This window comes from Salmo trutta, chromosome 1, assembly GCF_901001165.1.
Source record: "Salmo trutta chromosome 1, fSalTru1.1, whole genome shotgun sequence".
Classification (NCBI taxonomy): domain Eukaryota; kingdom Metazoa; phylum Chordata; class Actinopteri; order Salmoniformes; family Salmonidae; genus Salmo; species Salmo trutta.
This window is the reverse complement of record NC_042957.1, coordinates 69,019,808-69,043,374: the sequence shown is the minus strand read 5'-3', so window position 1 is coordinate 69,043,374 and position 23,567 is coordinate 69,019,808. Positions and strand designations below refer to the sequence as shown.

The window sequence follows — 23,567 nt, the reverse complement described above, 5'->3', positions numbered from 1 at the left end:
ATTAGAATTCATTTTCAAATTCCAAATATCATGGGTCTTATTACAAGAAATACAGCATGCTAAATGTATATTATCAACATGTAACACTGCCATACTACATCACCCCAGGTTTAAACAGGAGCATAAGGAGTTCTACCAAACACATTATACACAGGTTCTAACAATCCAGGTTAAGCTGACAAATGTGGAAATGAGCAAACCATCAGCAGGTAACGGTACAGTATCTATTTTCTCTGTTCTTTAGAGTTAGTTAAAGACAAGCCCCACTCAACATGTAGATTAGTGAACCAGATGGACAAACATCACCCAACGTTCATCATCAACAGGACAGTATATACTTACAACTAGAAAGGGGCAGGAGAAAATCAGGGGAAAACTGGGCATCAAACTATAAATGATTCTTCAAAAACTGGGTCAAACTTAGATGTCAAATCAAAACCAACAGCTCTATTTCCTCTCATCTGTTCCTTCCTCTGGGCGGCCACACTCAGGTCTCATCACACCTGATATTGATGAACCTCATCAGCCAATGAGAATAGTTCAGAAATTAGACAGCCGTCACCGGGTTACGCAACGGGGGCTGAGTAACTGGCGCTCTTCCATGCCTTCCCTAGGAGGGGTGCGTCACTTGAGTGGGTTGAGTCACTGACATGATCTTCCTGTCCGGTCCTGCGCCCCCTCGGGCTCGTGCTGTGGAGGAGATCTTCGTGGGCTATACTCAGCCTTGTCTCAGGGTAGAAACGACAAATGTGATTTTCACAAATGTTTTTCACATTTGAAAATGCAATTCCACATATGAAAGTGAGATTTCCACATGTTGAGTTAACATGTGAAACCACAAATATCACATGTGAAACTGCAAATCTCATGTGAGGTGAAAACATGTTATTTGCCCCACATATGAAAAGGTGTTAACATGTGAACTCTAAATGTAACACATGTGGAAATATGGTTTCACATGTGAAATTTAAGCTCAACATGTGAAAATAGCTATTATAATAGCTAAAATAGCTAAACTGCAAATTTAACATGTTTTTTTGTAAGTGTGGTGACGATGACATGAAAATATTGGGGACGACATCCATACAAGTATTACAGTCCGTTCCCCCCCCCCAACATAGTGTGAAATACACATTAAAACAATTGCCTAAAGCTAGGCGTGACGATCGTTGTAAGGAGTAGACCAAGGTGCAGCGTGGTAAGTGCTCATGATGCTATTTATTATAACTCAGAACACAAAATCAAAATAACAAACAACGTAAAACGAACATCACGTTCTGCAGGCTATACTGAGCTGTACAAAAACAAGATCCCACACTGAAGGAGGGAAAGGGCTGCCTCAGTATGATTCCTAATCAGAGACAACGACAGACAGCTGCCTCTGATTAGGAACCATACTCGGCTCAACACAAAGAAATAGAAAACATAGAATGGAACATAGAAATACAGCAACCTAGATTGCCCACCCCATATCACACCCTGACCTAACCAAACTAGAGGAAATAAAGTGTCTCTCTAAGGTCAGGGCGTGACACTAGGCTTATTCTGATAGCCGGTAATGAGGAGTTTCCGGATCTATCCCAACGCCAGTTTTTATGGTTTTGGTCGAACTCAGTCTTAATGTTTACATGCTTCAGGTGCACAGCAACTGTAATTGAAAGGAAATCATTGTTTATTATTAGCCTCATTGTTATTCCGAACATAATTGAACTTGAGGAGGTTCTTAACATCGATCATATCTGATAATTGTAAGTCACTCTGGATAAGATTGTTTGCTAAATTACTCAAATAGAAATGTAAATCTGATCTGGTTTATGGAACATGATCTTTGTACGGTAACTTAATATCTTTCCTTTGAATGAGGAGATTATACCAGGTCTAGTCAGTCAGATCAGTTCAGGGCAGGTATATCATGTTGAATGAGGAGATTATACCAGGTCTAGTCATTCAGATCAGTTCAGGGCAGGTGTATCATGTTGAATGAGGAGATTATCCCAGGTCTAGTCAGTCAGATCAGTTCAGGGCAGGTATATCATGTTGAATAAGGAGATTATCCCAGGTCTAGTCAGTCAAATCAGTTCAGGGCAGGTGTATCATGTTGAATGAGGAGATTATACCAGGTCTAGTCAGTCAGATCAGTTCAGGGCAGGTATATCATGTTAAATGAGGAGATTATCCCAGGTCTGGTCAGTCAGATCAGTTCAGGGCAGGTATATCATGTTGAAGGAGGAGATTATACCAGGTCTAGTCAGTCAGATGAGTTCAGGGCAGGTATATCATGTTGAATGAGGAGATTATACCGGGTCTAGTCAGTCAGATCAGTTAAGGGCAGGTATATCATGTTGAATGAGGAGATTATACCAGGTCTAGTCAGTCAGATCAGTTCAGGGCAGGTATATCATGTTGAATGAGGAGATCATACCAGGTCTAGTCATTCAGATCAGTTCAGGGCAGGTGTATCATGTTGAATGAGGAGATTATACCAGGTCTAGTCGATCAGATCAGTTCAGGGCAGGTGTATCATGTTGAATGAGGAGATTATACCAGGTCTAGTCAGTCAGATCAGTTCAGGGCAGGTGTATCATGTTGAATGAGGAGATTATACCAGGTCTAGTCAGTCAGATCAGTTCAGGGCAGGTATATCATGTTGAATGAGGAGATTATACCAGGTCTAGTCAGTCAGATCAGTTCAGGGCAGGTGTATTATGTTGAATGAGGAGATTATACCAGGTCTAGTCAGTCAGATCAGTTCAGGGCAGGTATATCATGTTGAATGAGGAGATTATACCAGGTCTAGTCATTCAGATCAGTTCAGGGCAGGTGTATCATGTTGAATGAGGAGATTATCCCAGGTCTAGTCAGTCAGATCAGTTCAGGGCAGGTATATCATGTTGAATGAGGAGATTATCCCAGGTCTAGTCAGTCAAATCAGTTCAGGGCAGGTGTATCATGTTGAATGAAGAGATTATACCAGGTCTAGTCAGTCAGATCAGTTCAGGGCAGGTATATCATGTTAAATGAGGAGATTATCCCAGGTCTGGTCAGTCAGATCAGTTCAGGGCAGGTATATCATGTTGAAGGAGGAGATTATACCAGGTCTAGTCAGTCAGATGAGTTCAGGGCAGGTATATCATGTTGAATGAGGAGATTATACCGGGTCTAGTCAGTCAGATCAGTTAAGGGCAGGTATATCATGTTGAATGAGGAGATTATACCAGGTCTAGTCAGTCAGATCAGTTCAGGGCAGGTATATCATGTTGAATGAGGAGATCATTCCAGGTCTAGTCATTCAGATCAGTTCAGGGCAGGTGTATCATGTTGAATGAGGAGATTATACCAGGTCTAGTCGATCAGATCAGTTCAGGGCAGGTGTATCATGTTGAATGAGGAGATTATACCAGGTCTAGTCAGTCAGATCAGTTCAGGGCAGGTGTATCATGTTGAATGAGGAGATTATACCAGGTCTAGTCAGTCAGATCAGTTCAGGGCAGGTATATCATGTTGAATGAGGAGATTATCCCAGGTCTAGTCAGTCAGATCAGTTCAGGGCAGGTATATCATGTTGAATGAGGAGATGATACCAGGTCTAGTCAGTCAGATCAGTTCAGGGCAGGTGTATTATGTTGAATGAGGAGATTATACCAGGTCTAGTCAGTCAGATCAGTTCAGGGCAGGTATATCATGTTGAATGAGGAGATTATCCCAGGTCTAGTCAGTCAGATCAGTTCAGGGCAGGTATATCATGTTAAACAAGGATATTATACCAGGTCTAGTCAGTCAGATCAGTTCAGGGCAGGTATATCATGTTAAATGAGGAGATTATACCAGGTCTAGTCAGTCAGATCAGTTCAGGGCAGGTATATGATGTTGAACTGTCTTTTGAATGAGGAGATTATCCCAGGTCTAGTCAGTCAGATCAGTTCAGGGCAGGTGTATCATGTTGAATGAGGAGATTATACCAGGTCTAGTCAGTCAGATCAGTTCAGGGCAGGTATATCATGTTGAATGAGGAGATTATACCAGGTCTGGTCAGTCAGATCAGTTCAGGGCAGGTATATCATGTTGAAGGAGGAGATTATACCAGGTCTAGTCAGTCAGATGAGTTCAGGGCAGGTATATCATGTTGAATGAGGAGATTATACCAGGTCTAGTCAGTCAGATCAGTTAAGGGCAGGTATATCATGTTGAATGAGGAGATTATACCAGGTCTAGTCAGTCAGATCAGTTCAGGGCAGGTGTATCATATTGAATGAGGAGATTATACCAGGTCTAGTCAGTCAGATCAGTTCAGGGCAGGTGTATCATGTTGAATGAGGAGATTATACCAGGTCTAGTCAGTCAGATCAGTTCAGGGCAGGTATATCATGTTGAATGAGGAGATTATCCCAGGTCTAGTCAGTCAGATCAGTTCAGGGCAGGTATATCATGTTGAATGAGGAGATGATACCAGGTCTAGTCAGTCAGATCAGATCAGTTCAGGGCAGGTGTATTATGTTGAATGAGGAGATTATACCAGGTCTAGTCAGTCAGATCAGTTCAGGGCAGGTATATCATGTTGAATGAGGAGATTATCCCAGGTCTAGTCAGTCAGATCAGTTCAGGGCAGGTATATCATGTCAAACAAGGATATTATACCAGGTCTAGTCAGTCAGATCAGTTCAGGGCAGGTATATCATATTGAATGAGGAGATTATACCAGGTCTAGTCAGTCAGATCAGTTCAGGGCAGGTATATCATGTTGAATGAGGAGATTATCCCAGGTCTAGTCAGCCAGATCAGTTCAGGGCAGGTATATCATATTGAACGAGGAGATTATCCCAGGTCTACTCAGTCAGATCAGTTCAGGGCAGGTGTATCATGTTAAATGAGGAGATTATACCAGGTCTAGTCAGTCAGATCAGTTCAGGGCAGGTGTATCATGTTAAATGAGGAGATTATACCAGGTATAGTCAGTCAGATCAGTTCAGGGCAGGTGTATCATGTTAAACAAGGAGTCTATCCCAGGTCTAGTCAGTCAGATCAGTTCAGGGCAGGTGTATCATGTTGAATGAGGAGATTATACCAGGTCCAGTCAGTCAGATCAGTTCAGGGCAGGTATATCATGTTGAATGAGGAGATTATACCAGGTCTAGTCAGCCAGATCAGTTCAGGGCAGGTATATCATGTTGAATGAGGAGATTATACCAGGTCTAGTCAGTCAGATCAGTTCAGGGCAGGTGTATCATGTTGAATGAGGAGATTATCCCAGGTCTAGTCAGTCAGATCAGTTCAGGGCAGGTATATCATGTTGAATGAGGAGATTATACCAGGTCTAGTCAGTCAGATCAGTTCAGGGCAGGTGTATCATGTTGAATGAGGAGATTATCCCAGGTCTAGTCAGTCAGATCAGTTCAGGGCAGGTATATCATGTTGAATGCGAAGATTATACCAGGTCTAGTCAGTCAGATCAGTTCAGGGCAGGTGTATCATGTTGAATGAGGAGATTATCCCAGGTCTAATCAGCCAGATCAGTTCAGGGCAGGTATATCATGTTGAACGAGGAGATTATCCCAGGTCTAGTCAGTCAGATCAGTTCAGAGCAGGTATATCATGTTGAATGAGGAGATTATACCAGGTCTAGTCAGTCAGATCAGTTCAGGGCAGGTATATCATGTTGAATGAGGAGATTATCCTAGGTCTAGTCAGTCAGATCAGTTCAGGGCAGGTGTCTCATGTTAAATGAGGAGATTATCCCAGGTCTAGTCAGTCAGATCAGTTCAGGGCAGGTGTATCATGTTGAATGAGGAGAATATACCAGGTCTAGTCAGTCAGATCAGTTCAGGGCAGGTATATCATGTTGAACTGTCTTTTGAATGAGGAGATTATACCAGGTCTAGTCAGTCAGATCAGTTCAGGGCAGGTATATCATGTTGAATGAGGAGATTATACCAGGTCTAGTCAGTCAGATCAGTTCAGGGCAGGTGTATCATGTTTAATGAGGAGATTATCCGAGGTCTAGTCAGTCAGATCAGTTCAGGGCAGGTATATCATGTTAAATGAGGAGATTATACCAGGTCTAGTCAGTCAGATCAGTTCAGGGCAGGTCTATCATGTTGAATGAGGAGATTATACCAGGTCTTGTCAGTCAGATCAGTTCAGGGCAGGTGTATCATGTTGAATGAGGAGATTATGCCAGGTCTAGTCAGTCAGATCAGTTCAGGGCAAGTATATCATGTTGAATGAGGAGATTATACCAGGTCTAGTCAGTCAGATCAGTTCAGGGCAGGTATATCATGTTGAATGAGGAGATCATACCAGGTCTAGTCAGTCAGATCAGTTCAGGGCAGGTACATCATGTTGAAAGAGGAGATTATACCAGGTCTAGTCAGTCAGATCAGTTCAGGGCAGGTATATCATGTTGAACGAGGAGATTATACCAGGTCTAGTCAGTCAGATCAGTTCAGGGCAGGTATATCATGTTGAACGAGGAGATTATACCAGGTCTAGTCAGTCAGATAAGTTCAGGGCAGGTATATCATGTTGAATGAGGAGATTATACCAGGTCTAGTCAGTCAGATCAGTTCGGGGCAGGTATATCACGTTGAATGAGGAGATTATACCAGGTCTAGTCAGTCAGATCAGTTCAGGGCAGGTATATCACGTTAAATGAGGAGATTATCCCAGGTCTAGTCAGTCAGATCAGTTTAGGGCAGGTATGTCATGTTGAATGAGGAGATTATACCAGGTCTAGTCAGTCAGATCAGTTCAGGGCAGGTATATCATGTTAAATGAGGAGATTATACCAGGTCTAGTCAGTCAGATCAGTTCAGGGCAGGTATATCATGTTGAATGAGGAGATTATATCAGGTCTGGTCAGTCAGATCAGTTCAGGGCAGGTATATCATGTTGAATGAGGAGATTATACCAGGTCTAGTCAGTCTGATCAGTTCAGGGCAGGTATATCATGTTGAATGAGGAGATTATACCAGGTCTAGTCATCCACATCAGTTCAGGGCAGGTATATCATGTTAAAAGAGGAGATTATCCCAGGTCTAGTCAGTCAGATCAGTTCAAGGCTGGTATATCATGTTGAATGCGAAGATTATACCAGGTCTAGTCAGTCAGATCAGTTCAGGGCAGGTGTATCATGTTGAATGAGGAGATTATACCAGGTCTAGTCAGTCAGATCAGTTCAGGGCAGGTGTATCATGTTGAATGAGGAGATTATCCCAGGTCTAGTCAGCCAGATCAGTTCAGGGCAGGTATATCATGTTGAACGAGGAGATTATCCCAGGTCTAGTCAGTCAGATCAGTTCAGAGCAGGTATATCATGTTGAATGAGGAGATTATACCAGGTCTAGTCAGTCAGATCAGTTCAGGGCAGGTATATCATGTTGAATGAGGAGATTATCCTAGGTCTAGTCAGTCAGATCAGTTCAGGGCAGGTGTCTCATGTTAAATGAGGAGATTATCCCAGGTCTAGTCAGTCAGATCAGTTCAGGGCAGGTGTATCATGTTGAATGAGGAGAATATACCAGGTCTAGTCAGTCAGATCAGTTCAGGGCAGGTATATCATGTTGAACTGTCTTTTGAATGAGGAGATTATACCAGGTCTAGTCAGTCAGATCAGTTCAGGGCAGGTATATCATGTTGAATGAGGAGATTATACCAGGTCTAGTCAGTCAGATCAGTTCAGGGCAGGTGTATCATGTTTAATGAGGAGATTATCCGAGGTCTAGTCAGTCAGATCAGTTCAGGGCAGGTATATCATGTTAAATGAGGAGATTATACCAGGTCTAGTCAGTCAGATCAGTTCAGGGCAGGTCTATCATGTTGAATGAGGAGATTATACCAGGTCTTGTCAGTCAGATCAGTTCAGGGCAGGTGTATCATGTTGAATGAGGAGATTATGCCAGGTCTAGTCAGTCAGATCAGTTCAGGGCAAGTATATCATGTTGAATGAGGAGATTATACCAGGTCTAGTCAGTCAGATCAGTTCAGGGCAGGTATATCATGTTGAATGAGGAGATCATACCAGGTCTAGTCAGTCAGATCAGTTCAGGGCAGGTACATCATGTTGAAAGAGGAGATTATACCAGGTCTAGTCAGTCAGATCAGTTCAGGGCAGGTATATCATGTTGAACGAGGAGATTATACCAGGTCTAGTCAGTCAGATCAGTTCAGGGCAGGTATATCATGTTGAACGAGGAGATTATACCAGGTCTAGTCAGTCAGATAAGTTCAGGGCAGGTATATCATGTTGAATGAGGAGATTATACCAGGTCTAGTCAGTCAGATCAGTTCGGGGCAGGTATATCACGTTGAATGAGGAGATTATACCAGGTCTAGTCAGTCAGATCAGTTCAGGGCAGGTATATCACGTTAAATGAGGAGATTATCCCAGGTCTAGTCAGTCAGATCAGTTTAGGGCAGGTATGTCATGTTGAATGAGGAGATTATACCAGGTCTAGTCAGTCAGATCAGTTCAGGGCAGGTATATCATGTTAAATGAGGAGATTATACCAGGTCTAGTCAGTCAGATCAGTTCAGGGCAGGTATATCATGTTGAATGAGGAGATTATATCAGGTCTGGTCAGTCAGATCAGTTCAGGGCAGGTATATCATGTTGAATGAGGAGATTATACCAGGTCTAGTCAGTCTGATCAGTTCAGGGCAGGTATATCATGTTGAATGAGGAGATTATACCAGGTCTAGTCATCCACATCAGTTCAGGGCAGGTATATCATGTTAAAAGAGGAGATTATCCCAGGTCTAGTCAGTCAGATCAGTTCAAGGCTGGTATATCATGTTGAATGAGGAGATTATACCTGGTCTAGTCATTCAGATCAGTTCAGGGCAGGTATATCATGTTAAAAGAGGAGATTATCCCAGGTCTAGTCAGTCAGATCAGTTCAGGGCAGGTATATCATATTGAATGAGGAGATTATACCAGGTCTAGTCATTCAGATCAGTTCAGGGCAGGTATATCATGTTGAATGAGGAGATTATACCAGGTCTAGTCAGCCAGATCAGTTCAGGGCAGGTATATCATGTTGAATGAGGAGATTATACCAGGTCTGGTCAGTCAGATCAGTTCAGGGCAGGTATATCATGTTGAATGAGGAGATTATCCCAGGTCTAGTCAGTCAGATCAGTTCAGGGCAGGTATATCATGTTGAATGAGGAGATTATACCAGGTCTAGTCAGTCAGATCAGTTCAGGGCAGGTATATCATCTTGAATGAGGAGATTATCCCAGGTCTAGTCAGTCAGATCAGTTCAGGGCAGGTATATCATGTTGAATGAGGAGATTATACCAGGTCTAGTCAGTCAGATCAGTTCAGGGCAGGTATATCATGTTGAATGAGAAGATTATACCAGGTCTAGTCAGTCAGATCAGTTCAGGGCAGGTATATCATATTGATCTGTCTTTTTTAAATGATGAGATTATCCCAGGTCTAGTCAGTCAGATCAGTTCAGGGCAGGTGTATCATGTTGAATGAGGAGATTATACCAGGTCTAGTCAGTCAGATCAGTTCAGGGCAGGTATATCATGTTGAATGAGGAGATTATACCAGGTCTAGTCAGTCAGATCAGTTCAGGGCAGGTATATCATGTTGAATGAGGAGATTATACCAGGTCTAGTCAGTCAGATCAGTTCAGGGCAGGTGTATCATGTTGAATGAGAAGATTATCCCAGGTCTAGTCAGTCAGATCAGTTCAGGGCAGGTATATCATATTGAATGAGGAGATTATCCCTGGTCTAGTCAGTCAGATCAGTTCAGGGCAGGTGTATCATGTTGAATGAGGAGATTATACCAGGTCTAGTCAGTCAGATAAGTTCAGGGCAGGTGTATCATGTTGAACGAGGAGATTATACCAGGTCTAGTCAGTCAGATCAGTTCAGGGCAGGTGTATCATGTTGAACGAGGAGATTATCCCAGGTCTAGTCAGTCAGATCAGTTCAGAGCAGGTGTATCATGTTGAATGAGGAGGTTATCCCAGGTCTAGTCAGTCAAATCAGTTCAGGGCAGTTATATCATGTTGAATGAGGAGATTATCCCTGGTCTAGTCAGTCAGATCAGTTCAGGGCAGGTGTATCATGTTGAATGAGGAGATTATCCCAGGTCTTGTCAGTCAGATCAGTTCAGGGCAGGTGTATCATGTTGAATGAGGAGATTATACCAGGTCTAGTCAGTCAGATCAGTTCAGGGCAGGTATATCATGTTGAATGAGGAGATTATCCCAGGTCTAGTCAGTCAGATCAGTTCAGGGCAGGTATATCATGTTGAATGAGGAGATTATACCAGGTCTAGTCAGTCAGATCAGTTCAGGGCAGGTGTATCATGTTGAATGAGGAGATTATCCCAGGTCTTGTCAGTCAGATCAGTTCAGGGCAGGTATAGCATGTCGAATGAGGAGATTATCCCTGGTCTAGTCAGTCAGATCAGTTCAGGGCAGGTATATCATGTTGAATAAGGAGATTATACCAGGTCTAGTCAGTCAGATCAGTTCAGGGCAGGTATATCATGTTGAATGAGGAGATTATCCCTGGTCTAGTCATTCAGATCAGTTCAGGGCAGGTATATCATGTTGAATGAGGAGATTATCCCAGGTCTAGTCAGTCAGATCATGTCACGATTCCCACCGACGGTGGCGCCCCCTCCTGCTCGGGTGGCGCTCGGCGGTCGTCGTCACCGGCCTATTAGCTGCCACTGATTCCCCTTTTTGGTTTTCCCTTTTTTTGGTTTTGTGCACCTGGTTTGAGTGTGGTTAATTAGCGGGGCTATTTATGTGAGCTGGTCCGCTTCCGTGTTGTGCGGGATTATTTCAATGTTAACGTTTCATGTTCGTGTCGGCGCTAGTCTACGCCGTGTGTACTTTCTCCCCTGTGTTTGGGAATATTTTGTTTCAGTAGTGAGTCTACATTAAATACGCCACTACCCTGTGCTCGCTGCTTCCTGTGCCTCATTCCTTCACCACGACTGCCAATCCGTTACAGAATCCCGCACCACCTAAAAAGGCATGGAATCAGCAGGAGCAGCGGCCACCCCTTTCCCCTCGATGGAGGAACGCGTCCTCCACCACACTACGGTCCTCCACCGCATAGGATCCGCGATGGACCAGATGATGGAGAGGATGGACAGATGGGAGAGAAGTGGTCTCCTCTCTCCACCTCCGGCTCCTCCGATGCAGCCACCTCCTCCTCCCACTACGTCTGGCTCAGGCGCGCTTCGTCTGGCGCTCCCGAGGGAGTACGATGGGGCGGCGGCTGGGTGCCAGGGATTTCTGCTCCAGCTCGAGCTGTACCTGGCCACCGTCAGACCTACTCCCTCGGGAGAGGAGAGCGTGAGTGCCCTCGTTTCCTGCCTGACGGGCCGAGCTCTGGAGTGGGCTAATGCGGTCTGGAATGGCCCAGACTCGGCGAGGGACCATTATCCAGAGTTCACCCGCCGCTTTCGGGCCGTGTTCGATCACCCTCCGGAGGGAAGAGCGGCGGGTGAACGGCTGTTCCACCTCAGGCAGGAGACGAGGAGCGCTCAGGACTTCGCGTTGGAGTTCAGGACCTTGGCTGCTGGGGCGGGGTGGAACGACAGGGCCCTCATAGACCACTATAGATGCAGTCTCCGGGCGGACGTCCGTAGGGAGCTGGCCTGTCGAGATGCAGCTCTATCCCTGGACGAGCTCATCGACATGTCCATTCGTTTGGACAATCTGCTGGCTGCCCGCGGGCGTTCGGAGAGGGTCCTGCCCGTTCCACCTTCGTGCACCCCCGCCCCTACCCCTATGGAGGTGGGGGGGGGGCCGTGCCAAGGGACACCGGAGGAGCTGGCTCCTCCTGCCCCAACTGTGGTCGGAGAGGACACACGGCCGACCGGTGCTGGAGGAGCCAGTCTGGGAGTCGAGAGGGCAGGCAGAACACTTCTCGGTCACCCCAGGTGAGTCGGCACCAGATTCACCCAGAACCCCCTGTTGGTCACGTGTTCTGACCTGTTTTGTTTCCTAATTTTTTTCCCTCTTCCCAGCATAGGGCGCTAGTCGATTCAGGCGCAGCTGGGAACTTTATGGATCGTGGACTTGCCATTAAGCTGGGCATTCCGCGGGTGCCGTTAGATTCCCCCTTCCCCGTGCACTCCCTAGATAGCCGACCATTAGGGTCAGGGCTAGTCAGGGAGTCTACGGTGCCACTGGACATGGTAACGCAGGGGAATCATAAGGAACGCATTAGTTTTTTCCTTATTGATTCGCCTGCGTTTCCGGTGGTGCTGGGGGTCCCCTGGCTGGCTGGTCACAATCCCCGTATTTCGTGGAAACAGGGGGTTCTCCAGGGGTGGTCAGAGGAGTGTTCAGGGAGGTGTCTAGGAGTTTCCATAGGTGCCACGTCGGTGGAGAGTCCAGACCAGGTGTCCCCCGTGCGCATTCCCCCTGAGTACGCCGATTTGGCGATCGCCTTCTGTAAAAAGAGGGCGACTAAATTACCACCCCATCGACAGGGGGATTGCGCGATAGACCTCCAGGTTAACGCTGCACTTCCCAGGAGTCACGTGTACCCCTTGTCACAGGAGGAGACAGCGGCTATGGAGACATATGTCACTGAATCCCTGGGACAGGGGTACATTCGGCCCTCCATCTCACCCGCCTCCTCGAGTTTCTTTTTTGTGAAGAAAAAGGAGGGAGGTCTGCGTCCGTGCATTGATTACAGAGGTCTAAACGCTATCACGGTGGGGTTTAGTTACCCACTACCTCTCATCGCTACGGCGGTGGAATCATTTCACGGAGCAAAGTTCTTCACAAAACTGGATCTTAGGAGCGCGTATAACCTGGTGCGTATCAAGAAGGGAGACGAGTGGAAAACAGCCTTTAGTACCACATCGGGCCATTATGAGTACCTCGTCATGCCGTATGGGTTGAAAAATGCTCCAGCCGTCTTTCAATCCTTTGTTGACGAGATTCTCAGGGACCTGCACGGGCAGGGCGTGATAGTCTATATCGATGACATTCTGATATATTCCGCCACCCGCTCCGCGCATGTGTCCCTGGTGCGCAAGGTGCTTGGTAGACTGCTGGAGCATGACCTATACGTTAAGGCTGAGAAGTGTGTGTTTTCCAAACGAGCCGTTTCCTTTCTGGGTTATCGCATTTCCACCACGGGGGTGGTGATGGAGTGTGACCGCGTTAAGGCCGTGCGTAATTGGCCGACTCCAACCACGGTGAAGGAGGTGCAGCGGTTCTTAGGCTTTGCCAATTACTACCGGAGGTTTATCCGGGGTTTTGGCCAGGTAGCGGCTCCCATTACCTCACTGCTGAAGGGGGGGCCGGTGCGTTTGCGATGGTCGACGGAGGCGGAGGGAGCCTTCAAGAAGTTGAAGACCCTGTTCACCGACGCACCCGTGTTGGCGCACCCGGACCCGTCTCTAGCATTCATAGTGGAGGTGGACGCATCCGAGGCTGGGGTGGGTGCCGTGCTATCACAGCGCTCGGGTACGCCATCGAAACTCCGCCCCTGCGCTTTCTTTTCGAGGAAGCTCAGTTCGGCGGAGCGTAACTATGATGTGGGGGACAGGGAGTTGCTAGCGGTGGTAAAAGCTTTGAGGGTGTGGCGGCACTGGCTTGAGGGGGCTAAACACCCCTTTCTCATCTGGACCGACCACCGAAACCTGGAGTACATCCGGGCAGCGAGGAGACTGAATCCGCGTCAGGCAAGGTGGGCCATGTTCTTCGCCCGGTTTAGGTTCACTATCTCCTATAGACCGGGTTCCCTTAACACTAGAGCCGACGCGCTGTCCCGTCTCTATGACACGGAGGACCGGTCCATCGATCCAACTCCCATCATTCCAGCGTCTAGGCTGGTGGCACCGGTGGTATGGGAGGTGGACGCGGACATCGAGCGGGCATTAGTGTTGGAACCTGCGCCTGCGCAGGTTCCCGTGGGTTGCATGTATGTGCCGCTCGGTGTTCGTGATCGTTTGATTCGATGGGCGCACACGCTACCTACGGCGGGTCATCCTGGTGTGGCGAGGACAGTGCGGAGTCTCAGGGGGAAGTACTGGTGGCCCACCTTGGCTAAGGACGTGAGGTCCTATGTCTCTTCCTGTTCGGTGTGCGCTCAGAGTAAGGCTCCTAGGCATCTACCGAGAGGGAAGTTACAGCCCCTCCCCGTTCCACAACGGCCATGGTCGCACCTGTCTATAGATTTCTTGACAGATCTTCCCCCCTCTCAGGGGAACACTGCGATTCTGGTGGTTGTGGATCGGTTCTCTAAGTCCTGCCGTCCCCCCCATTGCCCGGTCTCCCTACGGCCCTGCAGACTGCGGAGGCCCTATTTACCCACGTCTTCCGGCACTACGGGGTGCCGGAGGACATTGTCTCTGATCGAGGTTCCCAGTTCACATCCAGGGTCTGGAGGGCGTTTATGGAGCGGCTGGGGGTCTCGGTCAGTTTGACCTCCGGTTTTCACCCCGAGAGCAATGGGCAGGCGGAGAGGGTGAACCAGGAGGTGGGCAGGTTTCTGAGGTCGTATTGCCAGGACCGGCCAGGGGAGTGGGCGAGGTACATTCCCTGGGCGGAGTTAGCCCAGAACTCACTTCGCCACTCCTCTACTAACATGTCACCCTTTCAGTGTGTTTTGGGTTACCAGCCGGTCCTGGCACCATGGCACCGGAGTCAGACCGAGGCTCCTGCGGTGGAGGACTGGGTACAGCACTCCAAGGAGACCTGGAGAGCCGTCCAGGACTCCCTAAAGGAGGCCAGTGGACGGCAGAAGAGGAGTGCTGACCGCCACCGCAGTGAGGCACCCGTGTTCGTACCGGGAGACAGGGTCTGGCTCTCGACCCGGAACCTGCCCCTCCGCGTGCCCTGCCGGAAGCTGGGGCCGCAGTGTGTGGGGCCATTTAAAGTCCTGAGGAGGATAAACGAGGTGTGTTATCGGTTACAACTCCCTTCCTATTACCGTATTAACCCCTCGTTTCATGTGTCTCTCCTCAGGCCGGTGGTAGCTGGTCCCCTGCAGGAAGGTGAGGTGCTGGAGGTCCCTCCACCCCCTCTGGACATCGGGGGGTCCCCGGCGTACAGCGTACGGGCCATTCTGGACTCGAGACGCCGGGCGAAGGGCCTGCAGTACCTCGTGGACTGGGAGGGGTACGGCCCGGAGGAGAGGTGCTGGGTGCCGGCGGAGGACGTCTTGGACCCATCCATGTTGAAGGATTTCCATCGCCTCCGTCCGGATTGCCCTGCGCCTCGCCCTCCGGGTCGTCCTCGAGGCCGGTGTCGGCGCGCTGCGGGAGCCGCGCGTCAGGAGGGGGGTACTGTCACGATTCCCACCGACGGTGGCGCCCCCTCCTGCTCGGGTGGCGCTCGGCGGTCGTCGTCACCGGCCTATTAGCTGCCACTGATTCCCCTTTTTGGTTTTCCCTTTTTTTGGTTTTGTGCACCTGGTTTGAGTGTGGTTAATTAGCGGGGCTATTTATGTGAGCTGGTCCGCTTCCGTGTTGTGCGGGATTATTTCAATGTTAACGTTTCATGTTCGTGTCGGCGCTAGTCTACGCCGTGTGTACTTTCTCCCCTGTGTTTGGGAATATTTTGTTTCAGTAGTGAGTCTACATTAAATACGCCACTACCCTGTGCTCGCTGCTTCCTGTGCCTCATTCCTTCACCACGACTGCCAATCCGTTACAGATCAGTTCAGGGCAGGTGTATCATGTTGAATGAGGAGATTATCCCAGGTCTAGTCAGTCAGATCAGTTCAGGGCAGGTATATCATGTTGAATGAGGAGATTATCCCTGGTCTAGTCAGTCAGATCAGTTCAGGGCAGGTATATCATGTTGAATGAGGAGATTATACCAGGTCTAGTCAGTCAGATCAGTTCAGGGCAGGTGTATCATGTTGAATGAGGAGATTATCCCAGGTCTTGTCAGTCAGATCAGTTCAGGGCAGGTATATCATGTTGAATGAGGAGATTATCCCTGGTCTAGTCAGTCAGATCAGTTCAGGGCAGGTGTATCATGTTGAATGAGGAGATTATCCCAGGTCTAGTCAGTCAGATCAGTTCAGGGCAGGTATATCATGTTGAATGAGGAGATTATCCCTGGTCTAGTCATTCAGATCAGTTCAGGGCAGGTATATCATGTTGAATGAGGAGATTATACCAGGTCTAGTCAGTCAGATCAGTTCAGGGCAGGTGTATCATGTTGAATGAGGAGATTATCCCAGGTCTTGTCAGTCAGATCAGTTCAGGGCAGGTGTATCATGTTGAATGAGGAGATTATCCCAGGTCTAGTCAGTCAGATCAGTTCAGGGCAGGTATATCATGTTGAATGAGGAGATTATCCCTGGTCTAGTCAGTCAGATCAGTTCAGGGCAGGTATATCATGTTGAATGAGGAGATTATACCAGGTCTAGTCAGTCAGATCAGTTAAGGGCAGGTGTATCATGTTGAATGAGGAGATTATCCCAGGTCTTGTCAGTCAGATCAGTTCAGGGCAGGTATATCATGTTGAATGAGGAGATTATCCCTGGTCTAGTCAGTCAGATCAGTTCAGGGCAGGTGTATCATGTTGAATGAGGAGATTATACCAGGTCTAGTCAGTCAGATCAGTTCAGGGCAGGTATATCATGTTGAATGAGGAGATTATACCAGGTCTGGTCAGTCAGATCAGTTCAGGGCAGGTCTACCATGTGTTCTATCAAACAAATTGTATACATTCATTCAGTAGTTTAACTCATTTAGCCTGTATGTTTGCAAGACAAGGACATTGAGATGTGACATTGCACCCCAACACACAGCCTTTTCATATCAAATCCCTGTTGTCATTTTTAATATGATGCACTCTGACTTCATGGAAACATCAACCAATAGAACAGTTGGGGTTACAGGAAAACTATAAATAGGAACACATTTACTGGCATGAGAGGTTTGAGCGTGAGAGAGGGAAGGAGAGAGAGGCGAAAGGAGAGAGGGAAGGAGAGAGCGGGATGGGGCGAGAGGGAAGGAGAGAGGGAAGGAGAAAGGGAAGGAGAGAGCAGGAAGGAGAGAGGGGAAGAGAGAGTGAAGGAGAGAGGGAAGGAGAGAGAGGCGAAAGGAGAGAGGGAAGGAGAGAGCGGGAAGGGGCGAGAGGGAAGGAGAGAGGGAAGGAGAAAGGGAAGGAGAGAGCAGGAAGGAGAGAGGGGAAGAGAGAGGGAAGGAGAGAGGGAAGGAGAGAGAGGAAAGGAAGGAGAGGGAAGGAGAGGGAAGGAGAAAGAGGAAAGGAGAGAAAGGGAAGGAGAGAGAGGGAAGGAACAGTTAAATTGGTATAGTGAGAGCACATTCTACACTGTAGTATCAAATAAACTTTAGTCTTGAAATGTTTTTTCCACATAAGGTTCTATTGCTATGAAGTAGATAGACCAATAAGATTTGATGTGATTTATGAAGTAGGCCTACTTTCGTGCCAGCAGATCTTCTCATTATAATCTGTCTAGACTTGTTCAGTGATGTAAATGTTTCTTCTGTTCTGTTCTTTTCATAGGAAGTACATCCACCCATTTCATAACAAGTAGTCCTACCTTCACTCATCCATAAGATACAGTATCTATCAATCACAAGTTGATACTAAAATGTGCTCTAGCCTAGATCAATTTGAAACAAAGAAATCCAACCAAATAATGTTGAATTCAGTTGTGACAGAGAACTAGCCTAAACTGGTGCTCCCCACACAGTAGGTGCTCCATTATTCCAACATGATTGTAAAAACAGTGTTTTGGCCTACTGTATGTTGCTTTGACACAGTTTAAAGGTGAGGTGTGATTGATTAGTACATACATTAGGAGTGACTCTTTACTTGCACCCTTCACCATGTTTCTTTGTAATTATAGTTCTTACAGTAGGTACTGTATGCTTGTGACTGTTGTTTCCATTTCACAAGAATGGAAACAAGTCCTGTACTAAACATCTTGATCCAAAGGTGCTCTTTAAAATATTTTGTTGAGTCATGAAAAGTTTGTTATTACATTGTGTGTGTAAAAACTACTTTCACTTCTACATCCTCCTAACTTCACATCCAGTTTCTTGTTTCTGGTCTATCTTCTCTTGTATTTCAACATTTGACACTTTCCATTTCTCTGTGGACTTTATCCTTCTAAAAACAAAATAAACTTACATTTGAGAACGTGGCTTAAAAAGGTTCTTCACAAATTTCCACATTTGCCTGTCAGAACTTCTTAGTAGCCATGTATTTAGAATAGATACACTAATTACATATGATCATGTATTTAGAATAGATACACTAATTACATATGATCATGTATTTAGAATAGATACACTAATTACATATGATCATGTATTTAGAATAGATACACTAATTACATATGATCATGTATTTAGAATAGATACACTAATTAAATATGATCATGTATTTAGAATAGATACACTAATTACATATGATCATGGATGTAGAATAGATACACTAATTACATATGATCATGTATTTAGAATAGATACACTAATTACATATGATCATGTATTTAGAATAGATACACTATTGCATATGATCATGTATTTAGAATAGATACACTAATTACATATGATCATGTATTTAGAATAGATACACTAATTACATATGATTATGTATTTAGAATAGATACACTAATTACATATGATCATGTATTTAGAATAGATACACTAATTACATATGATTATGTATTTAGCCTCTCTAGGGTATGTGGGACGAAATCGTCCCACCTACTCAACAGCCAGTGGAATCCCGTGGCGCGTTATTCAAATACCTTAGAAATGCTATTACTTCAATTTCTCAAACATATGGCTATTTTACACCATTTTAAAGACAAGACTCTCGTTAATCTAACCACACTGTCCGATTTCAAAAAGGCTTTTTCAACGAAAGCAAAACATTAGATTATGTCAGCAGAGTATCCAGCCAGAAATAATCAGACACCCATTTTTCAAGCTAGCATATAATGTCACATAAACCCAAACCACAGCTAAATGCAGCACTAACCTTTGATGATCTTCATCAGATGACACCCCTAGGACATTATGTTATACAATACATGCATGTTTTGTTCAATCAAGTTCATATTTATATCAAAAACCAGCTTTTTACATTAGCATGTGACGCTCAGAACTAGCATTCCCACCGAACACTTCCGGTGAATTTACTAAATTACTCACGATAAACGTTCACAAAAAACACAACAATTATTTTAAGAATTATAGATACAGAACTCCTTTATGCAATCGCTATGTCCGATTTTAAAATAGCTTTTCGGCAATAGCACATTTTGCAATATTCTGAGTAGATAGCCCAGCCATCATGGCTAGCTATTTTGAACCCCACCAAGTTTGGCCCTCACCAAACTCCGATTTACTATTAGAAAAATGTGATTACCTTTGCTGTTCTTCGTCAGAATGCACTCCCAGGACTTATACTTTAATAACAAATGTTGGTTTTGTTCAAAATTATCCATCGTTATGTTCAAATATCCTCTGTTTTGTTTGTGCGTTCAAGACACTATCCGAAGGGTGACGAAGGGTGACGCGCCCAACGCGTTTCGTGACAAAGAAATTCTAAATATTCCATTACCGTACTTCGAAGCATGTCAACCGCTGTTTAAAATCAATTTTTATGCGATTTTTCTCGTAAAAAAGCGATAATATTCCGACTGCGAAACCCTGTTTCCGTTCAAAGACGAAAAAATAATAACATGGTGTCGCCTCGTGCACGCGCCCCAGTCTCATGGTTCTCTGATCGACCACTATCCAAATGCGCTACTGTTTTTCAGCCAGGGACTCCAAAGGCATCATTCACCGGTTTGCCGCCTTCTGAGAGCCTATGGGAGCCGTAGGAAGTGTCACGTTACAGCAGAGATCCTCAGTTTTCAATAAAGAGAGTGTAGAAGCCCAAGAAATGGTCAGAGACGGCACTTCCTGTAAGGAATCTTCTCAGGTTTTTGCCTGCCATATGAGTTCTGTTATACTCACAGACACCATTCAAACAGTTTTAGAAACTTTAGGGTGTTTTCTATTCAAAGCCAATGATTATATGCATATTCTAGTTTCTGGGCAGTAGTAATAACCAGATTAAATTGGGTACGTTTTTTATCCGGCCGTGCAAATACTGCCCCCTATCCCCAACAGGTTAGAATAGATACACTAATTACATTGATCATGTATTTGGAATAGATACACTAATTAAATATGATCATGTATTTAGAATAGATACACTAATTACATATGATTATGTATTTAGAATATATACACTAATTACATATGATCATGTATTTAGAATAGATACACTTATTACATATGATCATGTATTTAGAATAGATACACTAATTACATATGATCATGTATTTAGAATAGATACACTAATTACATATGATCATGGATGTAGAATAGATACACTAATTACATATGATCATGTATTTAGAATAGATTCACTAATTACATATGATCATGGATGTAGAATAGGAAATATATATTTGTACTTTTTGTCTACTGTCATCTTTTTTGCTATGCAAATAGAAAACTGCAAAATAACTTGCAATTTTGGCAACATTCTTAGATTTAACAACACCCAATAAAAGATGCAAGCCAGAAAGCTATTTTATTAAATTATCAGTAAAAGAAAGATTATTTATACCGCTAAAACCATTAGCTTGAAACATAAAAAAAGAAAATTCATCAACATGTTACAGCCAAAGCATTACTTAGTTGAATGAAGCAAAAGTTATTGTGTGACAGGATTTGTTATGAGTTTAATTTGTTTTAAGCACTTTTGCGCAATCGCTGTAATATACTGAGCAAGGTCATTCTATTTTATAGAGGGCAAATTAAGGGTTAAGAATGGCTACCACACTGAGGTGTCTTTTGTACCTCGCATAATTTTGCATGCAAATGAATATGAAAACCAGTTACAACAGCAGCTTGGCATTTATTGAGATAACTCATGTACTGAAGGCAGCTCTGCAGAGTGGTCACTATCTGACACAGCCACAAAGTCATAAAATCTGATTTGATACCTAACCTTAACCCTACCTTTAACCACACTGCTAACCCTAGTGCTTAACCATAACCTTAAATTAAGACCAAAAAGCTCATTTTCGTTTTCATGAATTTTTACAATTATTGCCAATTTTGACTTTGCAGTTGGCCATTCTAGCAGAAACCGCTCAGTTATGCCTCCAGGGCACAACTCATGCCAATGAACGTTAATCTGCGTCACAACATGACAAAGAACAGCCACACCTATAGTATACCCATACTGCTGTGCTTCTTTCAACACCACATACTCCTGTTGTTCAGTGTGTGTTCTTGCTGTAGAGAGCAGTGTCAGTAGCACAGAATACATTTGCTGAAAATTGCCTTTATGTGGTAAGTATCAGCATATTTTTGTTTAAAAGTTTCACACATTTCACTGTCAATTCTCAGTTGATCAGTGTGGCCTCATTTAAAGGAAAGACATGTAATAATTTACATTTCCTCATGCAAAAGGTTTTTGAAAGAATTTGCTTAGAAATGCCTGAAATAACTCAGGACTGCTTTCAGTAAGGAAACAAATCAGTCATTTTGAAGAGATATGCAACTTTATGTAATGTGTGTATAAAAATATATTTTTGTTTTATATAAGTAGCAACTTGAATTAAATGATCTTTGAATAGGGTTAAGCTTGGGCTAAATTGATTCAGATTTTGATTCACATCTGATAAGGTGATAATTAAATGCAAAAATTCCTGCTAATTAGACAAGCAAAATTGAGTAATGTAAGAGATTTGCAACTTTGGGCGCATTCGTAAATTCACTCTAGAGTGTCGGAGTGCGCTCTGGACGTTTGTACATTTAAAGCGTTGTCAGATTGTCTGTTTGTAAATTCAGAGCATTTTGCTCTCTGAGTGTTGGAGTAAGTACTTATAGACACAAATAAGAGAACACCGCACTGAACATTTTACGCACCCTTGTAGAGCTGCTAGGGTGTTTTCATGTTATCAAGAGGGTTCATGACTGTAACTGTGTTACTGGCAAACATTTTAATCAGTTTTATAGCAGATGTTTACCTATACCTGTCATAACAACGATGTTTAGGGCGTTCGTAAATTCTTCAATTACTCTGCGCTCTGGCACTCAAACCAGTAGATGGCCATTGTGAATTTACGAACGCACACTTTATGTAATGTGACTATAAACATATTTTTTTGTTTCAAAGTGGCTGCAAGAATTAGGTTAGCTTGAATTAGGGTTTAACTTGGGTAAAATTGATTAATATCTTGTCAAGTGATAATTCAATGCTAAAGTTATTGCAAATGAGATATGGAAAAGTCATGAATGTTTTACAGATATTACAAAGCTGTTCTACTATAGAAATACATCTCCACTGTTCTGGTGCGTTGGTGAAACATACAATATATATATTTCTAATGGCCAAATCACCTTTAAGTAACGTCAAACCAAATACTAAGTTGATATCATTTGATTTTAGTGGATTTCAGGTGATTTGGAGATTACATTTTTTTAATTGCACAGTTGCTAAATTACTGTTTTTTCCAGGCCCATACTTTCAGGGTGAGGAATCAACAAAAACAATTTCATATGTTAGCTTGGTAGCTTTTGTGGCACTCAATGGTACCTATAGTATCAAATAATTGATTGATATATTAGCGAAAATGTTAATATAGGTACCATTGAATTGTATTGGATTTGTGACACAAATACTAAAAACATAGCATTTGAAACATTGGCCAGGTAAGCAAAACCAAAGCATGGGTTGCTGCCATACCTTTTCCATAAACTGCTTACAGGGTAAGGAAACCAATATGTAAATTTGTAATTTGGTTGAACTATCCCTTTAACATCAAGGGGGGATTCTTAAAGAAATAAAAGCCCCTACTATGCAGAAACAGCGCCATCTAGTGGTCAGAACCTGGTAATATCAGCATTTAGGATAGGACACAAACTTTACAACTTCAATGACTCATTTCTCTGAACAGTGGACATTTTTTTTTCTGAGAACACAGTGGTTCCCAGGAAATGGTTCTCCCGAGTGAGGGAGGTGATTCTTGTGTGTCTCCAGTTGAGACCTTCTGGGCAGAGATATGTGATGTATTGTGCCCTCTGCAGGTTGGCCCAATACCCCTAGACTTAGCGAGAGCAACAATGTTAGCCCGCTAGTTAATCGGTTTCATAACAGTGAATTTGCCCAAATACTTATGACTTCTTCAAATAGACGGACTAGATACATAAATTGCTTTCTTTTCTAAACTGTAAAACGTATTATGCGAAGGCTTGCAAATTTGACTAATCACCGCAGTATTATAATATGACCGCACAAAACTGTCCAATCATCACACTACAAAAAGAGGCCTCATAATTGTAACAACACACTGACTACTTCCTGCTGACCTCTTGCCAGGTCCCCCTTGCAAAATTTTTTTACAACTAAATGTCATTTTTCTGAGACCTGTGACACATAGCCTACTGTTGAATGTCTGAAAGTCTAAGGAGTATAAAAAAACATTGTCCATACACATCCATATATCGATTGCTGATTTAGAGGATCATCCAATCTTCTTTTATTCTTTTACAAATGAATGGGCCAGGA

At 44.3% G+C, this 23,567-nt stretch overlaps 1 protein-coding gene across 7 annotated transcripts in view; it reads left to right on the top strand.

Annotated features, from left to right (window-relative positions):
- LOC115206305 (nuclear GTPase SLIP-GC) overlaps positions 1-23,567 on the top strand; it is a 105,652-nt gene that overhangs the window by 35,064 nt on the left and 47,021 nt on the right. For 6 of the 7 annotated variants that reach the window (XM_029773129.1, XM_029773104.1, XM_029773136.1 and 3 more), the window contains exon 1: positions 21,243-21,346. The exons of the other annotated variant lie outside the window; for it this stretch is intronic. The gene's annotated coding sequence lies outside the window, so the exon portion shown is untranslated. Of the gene's footprint in view, positions 1-21,242; positions 21,347-23,567 lie in introns of those variants that run through there. 7 annotated transcript variants of the gene reach the window in all.